A 9,988-nucleotide genomic window follows, 5' to 3' on the forward strand; every position below is an offset into this window, starting at 1 on the left:
CTCATTTATGGCAAAAAGTATTAAAGAAAAAAATAGGAAGTCACCAAGATGTGGCTTGAAATTGAAGTGTCATTGGAAACCATGGATTCATGTTTCAATTGTCCTGAGTTCAAATGAGTAGCAAATGGAGCCCATTGCTGTAGTAGCTGCCTGAAGCCTAGAATTTTTCAAGACAGATTAGCGCTAAGGTTCACTTTTGCTAGTAGAGCATTCTAACTGAGAATGGAAGAGACTCTATGTTTTGGTTTTCGTTTGAAAAACTGGTACGTCAGTGAAAGGAATTCATATATCTGGCCAGAGCCTGAGAAAGGGATATTATTCTCCCACAGATAATATATAGCCATTAAAGAAAAAAAAAAAATCTAAGTCCTCTATTGCCAGTCCAAGGAGCAGGGAAGAGCTCCAGGCTGAATGGAAGTTGAACTCAAGAATCCTCAAGTTCCCCAGTAAGAGTCCCTTCATCAAAGACATAGGTAACAGGGCAACTAACAGGTAAGAGAACGTAGCTTTGTAAACTCAGATAAGGATGGAAAAATTAAGTGGATGTTCTCATTTCATACATCGATTAACATGAAATACAGGTAGATCACCAACTTAAGCATGAATATTCTTTACTAATTTTCAGAATTATCGAATATCTCCTCCCTCATATATCTATAAAATTCAAATTACAATTTGAAAATAATTTTTTACTCTTAATATTCTTGATTGTCAGGACCAGTGTCCTAATGTTAATTTTTTTTTAGTAAAAAGAGCAACTAAGTTTATTTATTTGGTTGTGTTTCCTGGGTGCTTATTCACACATTCAACAACAATTTTTGGCCAATCTGGGCATTAGGGATGCAGTCTTTTGTTACAGTTCATGACATTGTTGATAATGATTTTTACCATATTTGGTCACACAAAGTTAGACCGGTTTTCGATACATTTATTTTTTCAGTACTGCACATGCTTTTCCCTAAAAGTTAAAACGATATATTATTATAAGAAGTAATATTTCTACATTATGGTTTCAGGCACATAAACTGATCAATTTATCCAAAATGGTATCTTCCAGTTAGAGAACATCGGATGGAACAGATTTGGACCATGCACCATGATTGGTAAATCTGAGTGTCAAGGAAAAGTGACGAAGAGATAGTATTTTCTAAGATATTTTAGTTTGTGTGTGTTTGAGCTACCTACGAGTGTTTTGAGGCATGTTGTTTTCAGCCTGTATTTCCAGTATTCTTTAAAATGAGAATCTCCTAGTATTAAAGCTGAAAGAAAAGAATATGATAATTACACACGTGTGGTTCTCATATTGAATGCCTACCTGAAGACAATCACCAAACACTCCACTGCCTTCCAAGGACTGACTGTCCCACACCCTTTTCATTCAGCCATACTCCCGATTAGGCTTTTTCTTTCTCCTTTAGTACATAAAATAAATATTTATTCTTTTATTTTTAATACTCAAATGTCCTTATTTAATTTCAAAGTGTAACTTATTCATGTAAACTTACTTTTTATTGTTCAACTGATCTTTTTTTTTTTTTAATAAATGCTTTATTTTTTTTCAGAGCAGATTTAGGTTCACAGCAAAATTGAGAAGAAACTACAGAGAATTCTATATACCTCTGCCCACACACGCATAGTCTCCCCAATTGTCAATGTCCTCACCAGAGTGGAACATTTGTTACAATTGATGAATCCACATTAACGTAATTATCACCCAAAGTCTATAGTTTGCATTAGGGCTCCCTTTTGGTTTAATAAAATCTGTGGGTTTACACAAGTATGTAATAGCATGTATAATACCACCCACTACTGTAGTATCATACAGAGCAGTTTCACTATCCTCAAAACCCTCCATGCTCCACCTATTAAGCCCTCTCTCCCCCCAGTGCCTGGCAACCACTCATCATTTTACTGTCTCCACAGTTTTGCCTTTTCGAGAATGTCATCTAGTTAGCATCCTACAATAATGGAGACTTTTCATACTGGCTTTTTTCATTTAGTAATAATTCTTATAAGTTTCCTGCATGTGTTTTTGTGGCCCAGTAGATCATTTCTTTTTAGCACTGAATAATACTCCACTGTCTGGATATACCACAGTTTATTTATCCGTTTACCAACAAAAAGACATCATGGTTTCTTGCAAACTCTGGCAATTATAAATAAAGCTGCTATAAACAACCCTGTGTGGCTTTTGGCATGAACATAAGTTTTCAGCTTCTTTGCGTAAATACCAGGGAATGTAATTGCTAGATCTTATGGTAATAGGATGGTTAGTTTTATAAGAAATTTTCAGACTGTCTTCCAAAGTGGCTGTAGCGTTTGCATTCCTACCATCAATAAATAAAAGTTCCAGTCGCTCCATATCATTGTCAGCATTTGGTGATGTCAATGTTTGTATTTAGGTCAGTTTAATATGTTTGTGTGGTGTATAATTGTTTATTTAACTTGCATTTCCCCAATGACATATGATGGGGAACATCTTTTCATATTCATATTTGCCATATATATATATATATAATGGGTTGTTTGATCTTTTTATAATTCAGTTTTAAGAGTTTGTGGTATATTTTATATAACAGTCTTTGATATGTCTTTTGCAAATATTTTCTCACAGTCTGTGTCTTATCTTTTCATTTTCTTGACAGTGTCTTTTACAGAGCAGAAATTTGTAATTTTGATTGACTCCAGTTTATCAATTCTTTCTTTTATGGATCATGTCTTTGATGTTGTACCTAAAATGTCATCACCAAACCCAAGGTCATCTAGAATTTATCCTATGGGATCTTTGAGGAGTTTTATAGTTTTATGTTTACATTTAGGTCTGTGATCCATTTTGAGTTAATTTTTGTAGACAGTGTAAGGTGTGTGTCTACTTTTTCTTTTCTTTTGCATATGGATGTTCAGTTGTTCCATCACCATTTGTTAAAAGGACTATCAGTTCTCCATTGTACTGCCTTTGCTCCTTTGTCAAAGATCAATTGACTAGATTTATGTGGATCTATTTTTATTTTATTTCATCGATCTATTTGTCTGATCTTTTTCCAATACTACACTGTCTTTATTACTATAGCTTTATAATTAATCATGCAATTTGGGTAGTGTCAGTCCTTCAACTTTGTTGTTTGTTTTCAATATTTTGTTGGCTATTCTGAATCCATGTAAACTCTAGAATCAGTTTATCAGTATCCACAAAGTAACTGAATGGGATTTTGTTTATCTTTGTATTGTATCTATTTGATAAGTTGAAAAGAAGTGACATTATAACAGTATTGATTATACTTATCCATGAACATAAAATATCTCAATTTGTTTGGTTATTTGATTTCTGTTATCAAAGTTCTGCACTTTACCTCACATAGATTTTTTACATAAATTATTAGGTTTATACCTAAGTACTTCATTTAGAGGGGTGCTAATGTAAATCGTATTGTGTCTTTAATTTCAAATTCTTCTGGTTTATTGCTAGTATGTAGAAATGCCACTGACTTTTATACTAACTTCGCATGTTGCAACCATTTTTTTTAATTAGTAAATTTTATTGTGAAGTAGGACTCTGATTACATTTTACGAAGTATTAATTTACAAAACATATTGGCATTTATACCACAACCTTTTCATAATTGCTTATTATTTACAGGCATTTTTGTAGTTGTTGTTGTTGATAATTTTTTAAAAATTATCTACATAGACATCCATATTATCTCTGAACAAAGACAGTTTTATTTAAACCTTCCCAATTAGTGTATTATTTATTTCCTTTTTTATCTTATTACATTTACTATAACTTCAAGCATTATGTTGAAAAGGAGGGATATCCTTACCTTGCTCTTGATCTAAGAGGGAAAGCTTCTAGTTTCTCACAATTAAAAACATATTAGCTGTAGATTTTATGTAAATATTTCAATTGATTTCGATTTTATTTTATTTTATTTTATCAATATACAATGTAGTCGATTTTTGTGTACCATTACCAATTCCACCTTCCCCCTTCCCTCTCCCCCGTCCCAGCAATCAACATCATATCTGTTCAGTTCTCTTAATAAGTTCAAGGAATTTTGATTATTGTGTCTTCTTCCCTGCACCCCCCGTTTATTTGTGTATTTATTAATTTATTTTTAGCTCCCACAAATAAGTGAGAAAATGTGGTATTTCTCTTTCTGTGCCTGACTTATTTCACTTAATATAATTTTTCTAAGTCCATCCATGTTGCTGCGAATGGTAGTATTTAATTCTTTTTTATAACAGAGCGGAATTCCATTGTGTAGATATACCACATTTTGCGTATCCATTCATCAGATGATGGACATTTGGGCTGGTTCTAACTCTTGGCTATTTTACATAGTGTGCCAATAAACATTGGAGCACAGGTATCCCTTCGACATGATGATTTACATTCCTCTGGGTATATTCCCAGCAGTGGGATAGCTGGGTCATACGGTAGATCTATCTGCAATTGTTTGAGGAACCTCCAAACCATTTTCCATAAAGGCTGCACCATTTTGCAGTCCCACCAACAGTGTATGAAAGTTCCTTTTTCTCCACAATCTCACCAGCATTTATCATTCACTGTCTTTTGGATATTAGCCATCCTAACTGGGATGAGATGGTATCTCAGTGTGGTTTTGATTTGTATTTCCCGGATGCTGAGTGATGTTGAACATTTTTTCATGTGTCTATTGGCCATTCATATATCTTCCTTTGAGAAACGCCTATTCATCTTCTTTGCCCTATTTTTAATTGGGTTTCTTGTTTTTTTTGCTGTAAAGTTGTTTGAGTTACTTGTATATCCTGGATATTAATCCTTTGTCAGATGTATATTTTGAAAATATTTTCTCCCATTCTGTTGGTTGTCTTTCAACTCTGTTAAATGTTTTCTTCTGATGTACAGAAGCTTTTTAGTTTGATATAATCCCATTTGTTTATTTTTCCTTCAGTTGCCTGTGCTTTGGGGGTTGTATTCATGAAGTCTATACCCAATCCTACTTCCTAGACTGTTTCCCCTGTTTTCTTTAAGGAGTTTTATTCTTTGAGTGTGTATATTTAAATCTTTAATCCATTTTGAATTGATTTTGGTATATGGTGAGAGGTACACATCTAGTTTAATTCTCCTGCATATGGATATCCAGTTTTCCCAGCACCCTTTGCTGAAAAGGCTGTCTCTTCCCCAGTGTGTAGACTTGGTGACTTTGTCAAAGATCAGATGGCTGTGGGTGTATGGGTGGATTTCTGGATTCTCTATTCTATTCCATTGATCTGTGTGTCTGTTTTTATGCCAATACCATGCTGTTTTGGTTTTTATAACTTTGGAATATAGTTTAAAGTCGGGTAGTGTTATGCCTCCAGCCTTATTTTTTTCCTCTTAATTGCTTTGGCTATTCATGGTCTTTTGTTATTCCATGTAAATGTTAGGATAGTTTTTTCCATTTCAGTGAAAAATGCCATTGGAATTTTAAAGGGGATTGCATTGAATTTGTAGATCACTTTGGGTAGTATGGACATTTTCACAATGTTAATTCATCCAATCCAAGAGCATGGGTTATCTTTCCATCTGCTTGTGTCCTCTTTAATTTTTCTCAGCAGTGGTTTTTAGTTCTCACTGTAGAGATTTTTAACATCCTTGGTTAAATTTATTCATAAGTATTTTTTTTTTTTTTTGGTGGCTCTTGTAAATGGGCTAGCTTTCTTGATTTCTTTTTCTGCATGTTCACTGTTGGAGTATAAAAATGCTACTCATTTTTGTGTGGTGATTTTGTATCCTGAAACTTTGCTGAAATCATTCATCAACTCAAAGAGTTTTTTCATAGAGGCTTTAGGCTGTTTGATATATAGGATCATGTTATCAGCAAACAGTGACAGTTTGACTTCATCTTTTCCAATCTGGATGCCCTTTATTTCCTTCTCTTCTCTGATTGCTCTGGCTAGTACCTCCAATACTACGTTGAATAGAAGTAGTGAGAGTGGGCATCCTTGTCTAGTTCCTGTCCTTAAAGGAAAAGCTTTCAACTTATCCTCATTAAGGGTGATATTGGCTTTGGCCTTTCATATATGGCTTTAATTATGTTGAGATGCTTTCCATCTCTACCTAACTTGTAGAGAGTCTTTATCATGAACAAATACTGAATTTTGTTAATTGCTTTTTCAGCATCTGTAGAGATTATCATATGGTCTTTGTCTTTGATTTTATTGATGTGGTGTATCACATTTATTGATTTGTGTATGTTGAACCAGTCTTGCATCCCTGTGATGAATCTCACTTGATCATGGTGTATAATTTTGTGTATGTGTTGCTATCTTCTATTAGCTAGTATTTTATTGAGGATTTTTGCATCTATATTCATCAATGATATTGGCCTGTAGTTTTCTTTTTTTGTTGTATCTTTGTCTGGTTTTGGTATCAGGGTGATGTTTGCCTCATAGAATGAGTTTGGGAGAATGCCGTCTGTTTCAATCTTTTGGAATAGTTCATAGAGAATTGGTACAGTTCCGCTTTGAAGGTACAGTAGGATTCTGCAGTGAATCCATCTGGTCCTGGGATTTTCTTTGTTGGGAGCCTTCTGATAACAGCTTCAATCTCTTTTCTTGTTATTGGTCTATTCAGATTTCCTACATCTTCTTGGCTCAGTTTTGGTAGTTTGTGTGTGTCTGGAAATTTATCCATTTCCTCCAGATTTTCAAATTTGTTGGCATATTGTTGTTTATAGTAGTCTCTAATGATTTCATTTATTTCTGAGGTATCAATTGTAATATCACCTTTTCATTTCTAATTTTTGTTGTTTGGATCTTCTCTCTTTGTTTTTTAGTTAGCTGTGCTAACAGTTTGTCAATTTTATTCATCTTTAAAAAAAACAACTTTTTGATTCATTGATCTTTTGTATCATTTTTGGAGTTTCTATTTCATTAATTTCTGCTCTAATCTTAATTATTTCTTTCCATCTTCTAACTTTGGGTTTGGATTGTTCTTGTTTTTCTAGTTCTTTAAGGTGAAGTGTTAGGTTGTTTACTTGCCATCTTTCTATTCTTCTGAAGTAAGCATTTAATGCAATAAATTTCCCCCTTAGTACTGCTTTTGCAGTATCCCACCAGTTTTGTGATGATGTATCATTATTTTCAATAATTTTTTTGATTTTCTGTTTAATTTCTTCTTGGACCCATGTGTCATTAAGTAGAATGCTGTTTGGTTTCCATGTGTTTATATAGTTTCCAGAGTTTCATTTGTTACTGATTTCTAATTTTAATCCATTGTGATCTGAAAAAAGTACGTGGAATAATTCCAATTTTTTTTAATTTTTTTGAGACTTGATTTGTGACCTAACGTGTGGTCTACCATGGAGAATGTTCCATGTGCTGTTGAGAAGAATGAATATTCTGAGGTTGTTCGATGGAATGTTCTGTAGATACCTGTCAAGTACAATTGGTCTGAAGTGTTGTTTAGATATTGTGTTTCTCTGCTGATTCTTTGCCTAAACGATCTGCCCAATATTGAGAGTGGGGTGTTCAGGACCCCTGCTATTACGGTATTTGTGTCTATCTCATTCTTTAGGTCTAATATAAATCTGGCTGCTCCAACATTGGTTGTATATATGTTTATGATTGTTTTGTCTTCTTGATGGATAAATCCTTTTATCATTATATAGTGGCCTTCTTTATCTCTTTTTATGGGTTTTGGTTTAAAGTCTATTTTATCTGATATAAGAATAGCTACTCCAGCTTGTTTTTCATTTCTATTTGCATACTAAACCTTTTTCCATCCTTTCACTGTTAGTCTATGTGTGTCTTTACAGGTGAGGTGACTCTCTTGAAGGCAGCATATACGTGGATCTCTCTTTTTAATCCAGTCAGTCAGTGTCTTTTGAGTGGGGAATTTAATCCTTTTACATTAAGAGTTGTTATTGAAAGGTGTTGATTTACTCCTAGAATTTTACTGATTTTTGTTTGGATATCTTAAGTATCTTTTGTTCCTTTCTTTCTGATTTACTGTTTGTCTTCTGTATTTGTTGGTTCCTTGGGGCAGTAGATAAACTTTTTTTTTTCTCTTTATTGTTAGCATTTTTATTTTACTAGTGGGTTTTGTTTTTTCTTGAGTATTTATGGGAGTGGTGGTTGTTTTTCAGGTACCAAACCCAGTACTTCCATGAGAATTTCTTGTAAAGCTGGTTAAATGGTAGTTAACTCCCACAGTTTTTGTTTGTCTGAGAAATATACTATTTGTCCTTCATTTTGGAATGATAGCTTTTCTAAGTAAAGTATTCTTAACTGGCAATTTTTGCCTTATAGTATTTTGAATACATCATCCCATTTCTTTCTGGCTTTTAAGATTTCTGATGAAAAATCTGATATTAGTCTGATTATGGCTCCCTTATAGGTGACTTGATGCTTCTCTCTTACAGGTTTTAAGATGCTCTCTTTGCTTTGAGTTTTTCCATTTTGGCTATGTCTTAGAGAGGAATTTTTTGTACTGAATACGTTTTGGGATCTTTAAGCTTCCTGAATCTGAAGATCTGTGTCTTTCCCTATACCTGCGAAGTTTTCTGCCATTATTTCATCACGTATGTTTTCAATGTCATTTCCTTTTTCTTCCTCTTCTGGAATACCCATGATTCAGATATTTGAGTGCTTAAGGTTGTCTGTTATCTATCTTAGATTTTCTTCAACATTTTTAATTCATTTTTTTGTCCACCTTGTTATTTCAAACAGCCCATCTTCAAGATCAGAAATTCTCTCTTCTGCTTGTTCTAGCCTACTAGTTAAAACCTCTGATTTTTTTTTTTTTTTATATTGAATGAATTCTTCAGTTCTGCATGCTCTGCTGCTTTCTTTTTCAGGGCATTGATTTCTTTGTACATTTCTTCTTTCAGGTCCTGCATACTTTTTCTCATTTCATTGTGTTGTCTAACTGAATTTTCTTGTATCTCATTTAGTTTGCTCAGAATTGTTGCTCGAAATTCCTTCCAGTCATTTCAAGGACTTCCTGTTCTATAGGATCTAGAGCTTGAGAGTTATTATTACCCTTTGCTGGTGTTGTACTTTCTTGATTTTTCATATTTCTGGTATCTTTCCTTTAGTGTTTAGTCATTGTGGCAGGGGATTTCATGGTCTACTCATTTGACCCTAATGTCTGGCTTGGATCATGCAAGGACTGCCAGTTTGGCACAGCTGCCTCAGTGCCTGTGGGTGGGAGGCTGGGGCTTCTCTCAGCATCGTGCACTGGCCTGGCCTGGGAGTCCAGTGGTGGCACCTACCTGCTCTGGCCTCAATTGTCATTTTTTTCTGTGAAAATAAAGTGTCTTCAGTTGAATGGAATGCATATTTTCCAGTATGAAAACTATGATTTTCATTGAATAGCTTTTTATTTAGTGTTAGTATTTTGAGAAAAAGTTAAAGCCACTGTGTGAGGAACAATTGCTCGTGATTAAATAAGATGTTTTTGTGCATGATGAAAAACACATAAACATGTGATCCACCCTCTTAACACTTTTAAGTATAAGTACAGTATTGTTAACAATTGTACAGTGTTGTACAGAAGACCTCTAGAACTTTGTCTTCTTGAAGAACTGAAACTTTGTGCTCATGGAACAGCAACTACTCATTTTTCTCTCCACCCAGCCCTTGGCTGCCACCATTCTACTTTGTGCTTTTGTGAATTTGACTACTTTATTTTATTTTATTTTTTTTCCTTTTTGTCTTTTATACTGACCGGTAATGGGATCGCAACCCTCGGTGTCGCGCCCGTACCGGGGACCGGCAACGGGATCGCAACCCTCGGTGTTGCGCCCGCACCGCGCTCAGCCAGTAAGCGGAAACCGGTCTCCACATGGGATCTGAACCCTCGGCGGGAACGCCATCACGCTCCCAAGTGGCGCACTCTCCAGTGCGCCACCGGGCTGGCCCGAATTTGACTACTTTAAATACCTCATGTAAGTAGAATCCTTCAATATGTGTCCTACGACTGGCTTATTTAACCTAGCATGATGTCCTCAAAATTCATCAA

The sequence above is a fragment of the Galeopterus variegatus genome, unplaced genomic scaffold, assembly GCF_000696425.1.
Source record: "Galeopterus variegatus unplaced genomic scaffold, G_variegatus-3.0.2 Scaffold12295, whole genome shotgun sequence".
NCBI lineage: Eukaryota > Metazoa > Chordata > Mammalia > Dermoptera > Cynocephalidae > Galeopterus > Galeopterus variegatus.